The sequence below is a fragment of the Aethalodelphis obliquidens genome, unplaced genomic scaffold (genome assembly GCF_003676395.1).
Source record: "Aethalodelphis obliquidens isolate GAN/ISIS:26980383/991018 unplaced genomic scaffold, ASM367639v1 scaffold36, whole genome shotgun sequence".
Classification (NCBI taxonomy): Eukaryota; Metazoa; Chordata; class Mammalia; order Artiodactyla; family Delphinidae; genus Aethalodelphis; species Aethalodelphis obliquidens.
Window position 1 is genome coordinate 17,008,407 of NW_020837980.1, and position 12,867 is coordinate 17,021,273.

General features: G+C 33.5%; 1 protein-coding gene across 2 annotated transcripts in view; it reads right to left on the reverse strand.

The window, feature by feature from the left end:
• ATF7IP (activating transcription factor 7 interacting protein) overlaps positions 1-12,867 on the reverse strand; it is a 127,759-nt gene that overhangs the window by 96,387 nt on the left and 18,505 nt on the right. The gene's annotated exons all lie outside the window — the stretch shown is intronic.

Here is a 12,867-nt window from a genome sequence, read left to right on the forward strand (position 1 = left end):
GAAATATCTCAAGTGATATTTCAAAGTCTGGAAGGATAAATGCCAAACTAGTTACAGCAGTTCACTTAGGGAGAAGACAGTCGAATATATAGACTTTCACTTAGACTTGCTATATCAGTTTCAATTTTAAAATGAAAACACATTCATGTGATTTTTATCTTAACAGTTAAGCTCATTCCACTTCCCCCAATCTCTTTAATGCTAATGCTAAACCAGGGCAGCAGTGACATTTATGAATGTGGAAAGGGTAGTGACCCACACAAACCCAGAAGAGACAGGGAAGGAAGGCTACCATTCAAAACACAAATTCCCAGCATATGCCATGAGCAGCAAGTACCACCTCCTTCACAATCACTTGGGTCAGCATCTACTCAACATAAAATAGGAAAACTCAAACACAAAAATGAGTGTAATCAATTAAAAATTCAGGGTGGGGGGGTGGGTAAGGATTATACAAAGGAAAAACAGAAAGAAAGGAGGCATAGGGGATACACCCAGAAGCAACAACTTTCACCAAAAGGATTTATAGAAAAAAAGAACTGAGAAAAAAAGGAGAGAAGAAAAAAATTCACAGATGCCCCCTCCCAAAAAAAAGTTTTCCATAGAAAAGGCCTACTAATTACCAAAACAGACTAAATTAAAATAAGAAAAAAAAAAGTTTTTAACACTTAGACATACTGTGTTAAGATTTCAGAAAAACAATATGAATAAATACTAATATCTTAGAATTTTTTAAAAAATCATTTTTAACTACAAAGGAGTAAGAATTAAACTGACATCAGACTTGTCATCAGCAATACTGAATGCTAAAAGAAACAACAATATCCAAAGTTCAGGGGAAAAGTTATTTTTAGCCTAGAATCCTATTGCCAGAAAATCAGCAAGGATAGAAAAACTAAAGGTATTACTTCTGAGCAAAGTCTGAGGAAACAGATTATTGCTAACATAATTATATAAAGATATACTACAGACTCAAGACAGCAAAAGGCCCTAGGAAGAAACTCAGATAAGGGAAACAGCAATGCTCCATAAAACAAGTAAAACTCATGGGCAGACTGAAATAACTGAGGACCCACCATCTTTAAAACAAATATTCTGGAATCAAAATCCAAGATAATTACAAAATGGGAGTTGATGGACTTAGAGATTGTGGAATATGGCACAAAAATAAAAAAAACTATCATCTAAAAATAACTTAGGTTTCAAGCTGGGTAAAATATAAATATCATCAAATATGTGCTATAAAAAAGAGACACACCTTAAAAGAGCATAAAACGTTGAGAACTAAGAGGTGAAAAATGATACATGAGGCAAATGCTAACCAAAAATACAAAAAAAAAAGTTAAGTATACATATAAAGCCTATATGTAACATATTAAAAAAAAAAGTTCAAATTGAAGATCAAGTAATGGGACAAAAAAGATATTTCTAATTAATAAATGGTACAATCCACTAGAAACATTATCTTTGATATATCTAAATAATATCGCTTCGAATAACATAAAGAAAAAACACGTTTTTAAAAATTCAGGAAAAGACTAATAAATCCACAAAGACACACCTTTTTCTAAACTCTACAGATAAAAACAAAAGTAATATTAAAAAATGCATTTCTCAATTAACATGCTAGAAAAACAGAAAAATAAATACAATTGTATATCAAAAAACCCAGAATATGAATTTTTTACGAACAAAACCAACATACATTAATATTGACTGTGCATGTGGTGACAAGGAAATCATAAATTCCAAGACCACCCCCCCAAAAAAAATTCCCACAAGGCCACATTCTCGGGCCATAACATAATACATTTAGATAAACAATAATGAAATGAGAGGGAAAGTTATCTCCTTATAAATTAAAAAGAAAAACAAAACAACTTTGGATTAAGGAGGAAATCAGTGGTAAAAATAATAAAAATGACAAAGTATTAACAAAATACAACCCAGGGAATTCAACTAAAATGATACTCTGGAGAAAACCTTAAATGCACGTATTAATAAAAAAGCACAAACTCAAAAATGCTAGTAAAAGTTATAAACCCAAAACAAGTAATTACAATAAAAATGGAAAATTATCATGGGAAACTCAATAAAACAGCAAGCAATCAATGAAACCAAAAGGCCAGTTCTTTGAAAAGACTACTAAAAGGGGGAAAATATAGCAAGGAGAATCTAAAGAAAGCATAATAAACAATACTAGAAATCATGAAGAAAATATAACTACAAATATAAGGTAATACTCTTGGTTCAAATATTTAAGTATATTAAATGTTATCAATGGAATACATGAAAAAGACTGAGGGATTTTAACTTACCGCAAACTCAGTAAAATTCAACAGTGGGAGGAGGCTGCCAAAAATGTCAATGCAAAGTTAAACTGCAGAACAGAAGTACACAGTCAGAGGAAAGGGATATTTTTTAGTAATACATTTACTTATGAGCATCACAGATAAAGAGAGACTTTTAAGAACAGCAGGATGACCAGGCTAAAGAAGGACCTAGAACAATGTAGTGTATGAGGAAACGTTGGAAAACAGAGGATATTTAGCCTAGAAAACACAAGGGAATTTTAATGGCTTTCTTTAAATAGTGCAGATCTGTCATGTAAAAAAGATAGATACACAGAGAAAGAGACAGACACAAGGTAGAGGGCAGGAACAAAACAATGAAAGGCCAATTTTGTCTCAAAATCTGCAAATGTTAATTTTTTTTCAGATATCCAACAAAAGAAGGAACTGCCTTAAGAAATTAGAGCCTCTCTCTTCTGTCATTAGAAAGGTTGACGCAGAAACTAGATAATTACCTGTCAGAAATACCAAACAGTAGACTCCCATGCAAAGTGTGATGTTAGAACTACTAGATCACTTAGGCCCATTTCACTTTGAAGATTTCATAAGTCTACACTGCTTGCTAAATAAATTTTGTTGCCTAAGAGGAACACAAAAACTAAAAATGCAAATTTTACCCCCAGATTTTTGGATCACGCACACTCAACCTCAGCAGTCTCAAAGATTACACATCTTTATGCTCATGGCCTTTATTTTTTTGTCTTACCTGCTTCCTTTTAGGTTTATTTCTCTATAGACAGAATACTCCTCTGTCTTACTTTCCATCATCTTTCTCTTCCATGACCCCCAACTCTAATACCAATCAATAAATTCCTCTGTTTTTTGGTCTAACAACTCCTTGCCTCTTTACCTATATATATAAACCAGTCAGTCTATTTCCACCATCTTCCCAGCCCAATATTCTCCTAAACAATGGCTCAAGAAAAGTCTGAAAATATTTCCCAACCATGCTCTCCACACCAGGAGAACACATCCAACCTCATTCTTCCATCCAACCTCAAGCACATTAATCGAAATTGATATATTTCTACTATCAGCATTTCTCCAATCCTAGTGAATTTGTTTACTTAGAGGAAATACACCCACAAACATACATTTTTATACTTCAACAGAACATACATTAAAACAATCATTTTAAAAATCCCAAGCAATATTGTCAAAGGGCGACAGGAAATAGTTCATGCCCCTGAAACATGAGTGTGCCTTCTATCACAGCTGGCCTCTAGTTTTTTTTAAGTACTCAACTACACAGTAGTAACAAATGATGAGCTACCTTTCAGAATCTAGAGAACTGAAGTCCCACCTAAAACTAACACTTTCAGTTTGCAGAAAGAACCTGCTATTTAACTCCCAGAAGGCAAAGGCAGAGAACTGCCTAATCTAATTCATTTCCTCCACTTCTCTAAACTAGCCTCTCTAAACTACCACTAGAGTGGTAGCCTCTAAACTACCACTAGAGTGGTAGCCTCTAAACTACCATCCTTCATTTCATCCAACTTCCTCACCTCCCCACTCTCATCCCCCTAAAATTATTATTAGATCAATCAGTAATATATTTTATCATTGGCCATACTGATATCAGTATGCATTTCTTTATAAATATAAATCTTCATATCTTTACAGTAACAATTATATATTCTTTATTTTATATAGTTTTTTATTTCAATGAGATTTTTTTGTATGCAATTTTTCAGACATACAAAAAAAGAATAATATAACAAATGCCTATGTACCTTTCACCTACCTTAAGAAATAAAATATTAGATTCAATGGAATTTCTAATTAATACACTCATGTTAGTTTTAAATTCTTAAATTCACTTTGTAAAATGGTGATACATTTAAATATGTGGAAATGGAAACGATGAGGGTGGTAGAGAAAACTTGACCATGTTATATATATATATATATATATATATATAAATACACATTATCTAATGTATGCCAATGAGCCCCTTGTAAAAACATAAGCATTCTGATTTTGATGAAGTCAAAGGGGTACATTTAAACTAAAACTTTATAGTTTAGTAAGGTTACAAAATGTCATCGCTCCGTATGTACCAGTTGGTGTCACTACAACGGAGAACACAGTAACAGGACTATAATGATGAGAGACCTAAAACTGATTTCTATGTAATGTGAATATATTGTATGCATGAGTAATGTTCACATATGACACCCACTGTTAATTTTAATTCGAACCCGAGGAAAATTAGAGAAGGTGAAAATAATATTTTTTTAAAAATCAAATCCAAATATGACATTCAGAATCTCCTGAAAATTAACATTAAACAATCTAGTAATCCTGGTATTACTAAAACTAACAAAGAAAAACTTCCCAAAGGTGAGAGACAGATGTAAGGCCTGAGGAGGGAGGGGAGCAGAAGGGTTATCACAGAAAAAGGACCTGAATCTCTTACCTGTGGGCAGCTTGATACTGTGAAAAAGATTTCCTCTTCTGTTAACCACTGCTACTCAGTTCATCTGTATAAGCATTAAAAGCTAATGCAGATTTCTAGATCAGCCTTTTTGAGCCTGAATTCCTCTTTTGGTACATATTCATTAAAAATAATAATAATAGGAATACAGTAGATTGGCTACATATTAAAATTCCTTCCAAACAGTGGTTCACATCTGTTATGTAGTTTGTGCAGCAAACATCCCATCAGCCACAAAAGCCAGAAGACATCAGACAGCGTGTCAATGAAGCTCACAGAACACTCAACATACATCTTCCAAAGGACTGTTGCAAGTGAAGATGCCTAGAATCAGAATTCTTTTGTATGGCTTTCTATGCTGCCAACTATTAGGTCTGCAGCAACTGTGTGCAGTTAGGTACCTCCCACATATTACCCAATAGTATCAATAGGCATGAATCTGTAAAAGCAGAATAGAAACTTAAAAGGCTTATAGCTTCTTACTATTCCACATATTCACTGGCAATTGTTCAGGTCTCAGTATTCCTATTCTAATGCATCAACTCTGCTCTTTCAGTCCAAAAGGCTGCATTCTTATACATTCCAAACAGAAAATCCATGACACATATTATTTGCTGCCCTAGTACAGCCAGACTGCAGTTACAGCTAGCTGGCGCCAGAAAGAACAATTTACATAAAGCAGTCCTCATTTCATGACCAAACTAAAGAAGAATACTGCTGAGTAAACCCTCCCCCATTCGTTCCCCAACAGGCACTGACTGGTTCTAGAATATATCTAGTTATCTATTTATTAATATGATTAAAATCCAGGTAATAAGAAAAAATCAACTTGTAGCTCTTATATAACTGAAATCCCACCTCCACCCCACGAAAAATATTTTTAACCCCCAGAGATATTCAAAAGCCTTAGTTTATTTGTGGCATGGGCCAATATAATTACATAAATCCAATGACCGCTATTTTTAACAATCATTAAAAATATAAACTATAATTCATATTAGCTAAAAGCTGTCCTCATTCTACTCTACAGCTGCCTTTCAAATTTAACTAATCACTAAAATAGTAAATGATCATTAAATAGATGTGTTCTTAGAACCAAATTGCTTTATGTTTCACCAAATATAACAGGACAATACATCTTCAGGTATCACTGTTGTGATGTTTAAATAATTCAACATATTTACCACTAGTTAATACTACTAAAGCATGCACTGAATATCAAAACTCAGGCATGTTATATTACAAATATCTACACAAGAACATATTTTGTGTGGCATATTCTTTTTTGAACCTAAATCATTTGTGTATTGTTTTAATTGGCCAGATCTGACTGGGCAAGAGTTGAATCATTATCTATGAAAGTCCTCTGTTTAAAATTTTTTTATAGTTACTTTATGACCTACTAATAAATAGTTCTATACCTCCACTTCTATTTTTCCACTACTTTATTGAGTTTAAATATATTAAATTTCATTTTCAAATAATAAATGCGAAACTAGTTTAGTGCCACATCTAAAATGGTAATAAAATGAAAAGTATTTAATACGCTAACTAGGGGTTATCCAAAATATGTTCCTTATTTTTTAATCTTATTTTCAGCTGTCTTAAAACATAGGTCTTAAATTATCCCTATTACACAATAAGGATAATAAGGCCCTAGATAGGGGAATGATAAAGTTACATACCAACAGGAATTGGTGGACTTCTAATATGTGGATAATCTTAAATGTTACCCACATTATCTTTGATAAGCAGTAGTAGATTTCCTCAAACAACTATCCTCTCTTCTTAGGATCTGTGCCCCCACCAGCGGCAGATGAAGGTACAGGGACAAATGCATAATAAGACGGTGTAACTTCACATAGTAGACCCTGTATAAGCAACACTTTGTGGGAGGAAAGGTCTTATACCAAAACAACAATTGATCATAAAATCTCAGAGCTGGAAATCATCTAAGTATTGTATTCCTTCCATTTTTAATTTTGCTTCCTCCTTCTCTCTTTCTACTTTATACACCCAACTATTTGAATAAAAGTACTTTAAAATCAAAGGACCTAAAATCCTTTAGTCCATCAGAAAATATAATGTTAATAACAAGTATTTAGATACTGTTTTTGAAAGTCAAATAAGTTAAACAATCCCCTCACAATGAATTAATCATAAGAAGCTCAAATTCTCTACAGCCTGCTTAAGTGCCAACAATGGAAGTTACCAATCTAGCTGAGCGTTTCTCAAACTAACAATGGTAAAGACCCAATGTTTTATTTCCAATCCATTACATACCAATATTCTTGTAAAATACAATGAAAATGAATTATTTGGGGAAAAAAAGGCATATAAATTAAGCCTTTTTCTTACTTGATCTGATATAAAATTATTTTATTAGACTGATGTGAAATTTCTAGACACTTTTTTTTTTCTAGACACTCTTAATTTCAGTTATCTACTGGAGAACCAGGAACAGATGAACTGATGAGAACTGACCTTGAACTGATGCACAGAACACATTCTGAGTAGGGCTCACCTAGGCACTACTTATCCCATCCTACCCCCGGCATTCTCAATCTCTCAGCATGTTAAGCATCTCATATTTATTTCTCTCGTCCTTTTTTCCCTGCCCCAATGTAAACTCCTCGAGGGCAAGGGATATTGTGTGCCTGCAATCAAAACAGTGTCTGGCAAATAACAGGGGCATAATAAATATTTGTTAAATCTGTTGAATCAATTGATCAATTCACAGTCCATTTTTGTTCTCACTCTATCATGCTGCCCTAGCACAAATAAGAATGCTTGTTTTGTCCCCTTTAGGTTCTTTAAAGTCTTCAATTTGAGATTTAAACACCTTGCTCTCGGGCATTTTTACTGTATTATCAGCCAGGTCCCTAACAATCCCCTCTCCCTAAAGATCCTTTTCTAAAGTATCCAGTACCCCAGATTTCCCCCCCAATTTCATAATGATTGAAAAAAGAAACAGAGAAAAAAAAATCTGTGCTGGAGGAAACCTTGTGAGGAAGAATAACCAATCTTACTCACACTTAATTTGTATCACACATACACTAGGTACTTTGTTATGCCCATTTAAATCCCAGTATCAACTCTGTATGGTACTTTATTCCCATTTTAAAGATAAGAAAGCTAAAGTTCTGAAAATAAGCAACTAGCCTCATCCCATAAAAAATAATGCATAAGACCTATTGAGCACTTACTGTAAATAGCCATTATACTTTGAGCACTATTATACGCTTTTCATATAAACTTCTAACTAGTGAGTGGAAGAACATGAATTCACCTTGACTCCAAAGTTCGTGTTCTTCCCTGTAGTCTAACCACCTCCCTTGTTTAATGGTCACAGAATGGCATTAAGAGCTTAAATAATTTATCCAAACTATACAACTACTCACTAGCAGCACCAGAACTATCACTTCTATACTAATACTTTCCACTTTGCATGCGATGATACTTGTATGTCAGCAAAAGAAACGCCAGTCAGATGACTCCACTGGGCAGCAGTGCCTGGTTTACTTCAGCAGGGAAGGTAGAAGCCCTCAGGAAGATGCAGAAGCAACTCTTTTCTCTGGTGTTAAACTCTCCCCTTCATTAAAGTCAAAGAAAACTCCCTCCTTCATTAAACTCAAAGATTCGTTGAGTCAATAAGCACTATTTTCATCATCTCCATATTCACACATTGATGTCCAATAACAGACTGTTACAAATTACTAATGAGAACACTTAGTGAAAGTTCTAACCTGAACAATTTATTAAAAATCCCTTCTTTGAATAAACTTTAAGCTTTCTCCCAAATCACTTTCTCTTTCGGGAGTGTAAGAAGTGGAAGACAGGGGAGCCCATCAGTGTTTCCTATGCAAGTTAACCGGTTTTTCAATTTTCGCTAAAGCTTTCTCTCTAATTTGAAAGCCATTTTCCAAAAATGAGTAAATTTCTTTTAGCACTTCCCTAGAGTTACCTATGTCATGGTATTACATGAATGCTAAGAAGCTGGCTTTTACTCTGGAAAATGTGGAATTCAAATTTAAATCAGATCATTATTATACACCGCCAACGTTTCACGGATCATGAAGGTAGTCTTCACGTAGTTGAGATGGTCAATGTTTTGTAAACAGGAGTGATATTTTAACAAAAATAACAGCCTCTGAAATTATCTAGTCTAGTGCAGTTAAGAACACTTTCTTTTAGGAACTTACTCATTTTAAGTGCTAAAATTTCTTAGCTCAATCAATTTAGGCAAAAATCTTTTATAAAGCTCATTTCATTTACCTGTTCAGGAAACTGCACATCTTGAATATAATTTAACATTTTTTTATTCAATATCATCACTATGAACATCAAGTCAACAAATAGTGATGTCTTTAATAGTGATAACATGTAAAGAAATGAGAATTTATTACCACATTAAAAGACCTCAAGGAACTTGTATGTTTCTAGTTTGTATTTTTTTAATCGCCTCACTTTCAACCAATTGTCAGTTTTTCCTGTTGTCACTGGATCTCCTTCAATCAGCCACCAATGGTACTCTAATATAAAAATCAGGACAAGAAAAACGTTAGCAATGTGCCGTATCTCTAAAGAGTAAGCTGACTTTATATACGCTCTCTCTCCTACCAAGTGAAGTAGGTTAGATTTTACTTATGTTTACTTTCTTCTGGATGAGAAGCTGTATTTTAGATATTAAAGGTTGCCAACAATCTGTCAAGTAAGTAGAATAGGGATTGAAAAGGAACAGCTCTCAGGGGCCCAGAATCAATGAAGAGGACCAGCTGTGTGGAGTAGGCCCTATCTGAAGGAGACAGTAGCTACTCAACTGTAGGTTATTTTTCTCAAGCAAAAATGCATTTCTAGCACTGCCCAATATTCTATTTTCTGAAAGATGAGACATGCAGATTTTTGTGTAAAATCTGACCACTTTAAATGTTAACTAGAGAAATACGGCAGTGGTTAAAGGACCAAAGAAGTCTGCTGGCTGCCAGTTTGTGGCCAGCGAAAGAGAACTATACTGTAAAGACTTTCATTTGTACTGAAACATATAAAACTCTAGGCCCTGAATTCACATCATCCCTTTAGAGAAGTTATTTTCTCACTGCATATTTGGACTACTCAGCCAGACTAGAACTGAAACATTTCTCCTACTCTGATTCTGTAATGACAACATTCTATATTGGCTTTACTTAATAAACACATCTGCCACTACCCACATACAGCAAAGGATGGCTAATTTATTTAACAGAGTAGAACCCAGGAGTGCAAACATGAATATATCAATTACCAAGTGGATGCTTGGTAATTACTTCTTGCTTCTAAGCCTGAGTTCTGCTTCTTGCTACTTCTTGCTTCTGAGCATGAGTTCTATGAGAAATTTCCCATTCTTTCTAAACATACCACATTCCCTGATCCAATCACATTTGATAAAGTATATGACATCTGAGAAGCAAAGAAACTGAAGAGCATTCAAATACTACTGGAAAATTAGCATGCCAGATATTTGTAGAGTATTTCCTGGTACTATTCAGAAACATTATATAAAGTAATCATCAACATATCCTTGCCAAATAGATAGGATTTTTTTCCTCCATTTTGTACATAAGGAAATGAGAGTCAGAAAATGGAATGGCCAATATAAGAAAAGGGTAGCAAAAGCAGAATTCAAATTTTGATTTGAACTCTTGGTCAGTGTTCTTTTCACTACCTCAACATTTCTCTTAAAGGTTTATGCTGGTGAAATGGCTTGTGAAAAAGGGTATTTCCTGGTACTATTCAGAAACATTATATAAACTAATCATCAACATATCCTTGCCAAATAGACAGGATTTTTTTCCTCCATTTTGTACATAAGGAAATGAGAGTCAGAAAATGGATGGCCAATATAAGAAAAGGGTAGCAAAAACAGAATTCAAATTTTGATTTGAACTCTTGGTCAGTGTTCTTTTCACTACCTCAACATCTCTCTTAAAGGTTTATGCTAGTGAAATGGCTTGTGAAAAAGGGTAAACAAATGGGGAGGACAAGAAGTGACAAAATAATAACATAACATCTCAATTACCCAGCACCCAGATTTATTATGCCCTCAATTATTCAGCATAATAGCTAACCTGGAATTCAGCATAGAAAATTTGAAAACTGTCACCAACCCCAAAAGTAATAATCCCAGTGAGGTCTAGTTTATGTTTATAGTTGCAAAAATGCAACATGGCACTGAAAGAATTAGCAATAACATCCTGAGTAAACACAGAGTGTTGGTGTTTCCCCATGTATAAGTAATAATCAGTGGATTCATCTTGTGGAGGGGAGGGTGAATGTAAATATTACAGTCCACAATAGAAGGCAAGAAGAATGGATCATTAAAATTTCCCTGAGGTCCTACTCTGAAGGTTAACATAAATTGATCAATAATTTCAACCCGCCCAGTTTCTCTCCAGCAATAAAGAATATCAAACCAAGTAGCTGGTTTACATGGTATGCAATTTTTGAAATCCAGTGAGCTGTTCATACTATGAGAGGCAAAAAAAATAAGAGTGATTAGAGTCACAGCACATTCACTTCCCTATGTCATACTCACTCTAGGGCACAACCTTACTGAAGTGAAATGCACGATGGATAGAACCTCTCACATATATTGGATTTGTCATGCATATTGGATTTGTTATTCTTTTTCCCTTTCAGGAGCAAGCTCCTATATACATTTACATAAAGAAATGTTCAGATTATGAGAATCCATTATATCACATAAAATAGTCCTAACAATGTCACAAAGTAATAAGTTAATGGAAGTAAAATAAGCATACTACAGCTGTTGATAAAACTGAGCTAATTATTCCAAAAACATTTAGGCCACCGAACAAATAAATACTGATTAACTTAGGAAAAACAATAATGTTGCTAAAAGAATTTTAAAATAAGAACAAGTAAAAACACAATTTTGGGGCAAGGCAGCAATTTTAAACTGTTAAATCATGTAAATATAGAACTTATATACTACCTTCATGAAAATTTGTAAGTCAAAAAAGAACATGAAGAATATATGTTCTAGAATACTTCTCAAACTGAATTCCATAGTCCCTTAGCGCCTGGATGTCTACAATTAAGTGACCTAGATCCTGACACTAATAATAAGATCATAACTGTCATACATGATCTGGTTTCAAACCTTTATTTTCATCGTAACAGCCTAATTGTTCTCATTTTATTAAGAAAATTAATAAGTAAATGTTATAATTTTACATTATAAAATAATTACACAATAAAAAAATACCATACATATATCCCTTTAATATTCTGGGGTCCTTCATAAGAATTTAAGGTGCAAAAAGTTGCTGTCTTTTAAAAGTTTCTGTATTCAGAAAGATCAAAACTTACTGTTCTATGTCATATTAGTCAGGGATATATTCATAATACTCTATTGACAAAGCTAGAGGAATGCACAATACTACTTAGAAAAAATTTTATTAAGTACTGCGATCCAAACATCAGTGCTTTAATTATAACTAACTGTTCTGCTATCTGAAATAATACGTGAATAAAAATTTCATTCTCCTACTTTCTGGGTCACTATGGACTTACAATATCTCAATAAACTTTTCTATTGATACTTCAGAACAATGTTAAGAAAGCTTTTTGAAAATTTTGAAACTAAATTTACAAAATTATTGAGTCATTACTTTTAAATATATCACAGATTTTAACTAAGATAAGGTGGACATCAACAGTTCATATCACTTAACTAAAAAACCGAGATTTACTTCAGCCCTGTTGTATAAGCATACATTAGATACAAAGAAGAAGGGTATCCAGACCTAGAAGATGTGAATTATTTCTAAATTCAAAATCTGAATCTGAATGCCAATTTAAGCAAAAAATAGTTAGGATGAAAAGTTAGCCCCATCAAAAATGTGAAAAAATTGGATGGCTGGGAGGAGGCAGCATAATGAGAAAGAACTGAAACCCAGTTAAAAAAAAAAAAAAAAAAAAATCTAACAATGTTAAAAATTTGTTTATTTTTGTAACTGTGATTTACATCCAGAGAATTAACATTCTTCCCAGAAAGCTACCAAACAATACCTCCAAAAC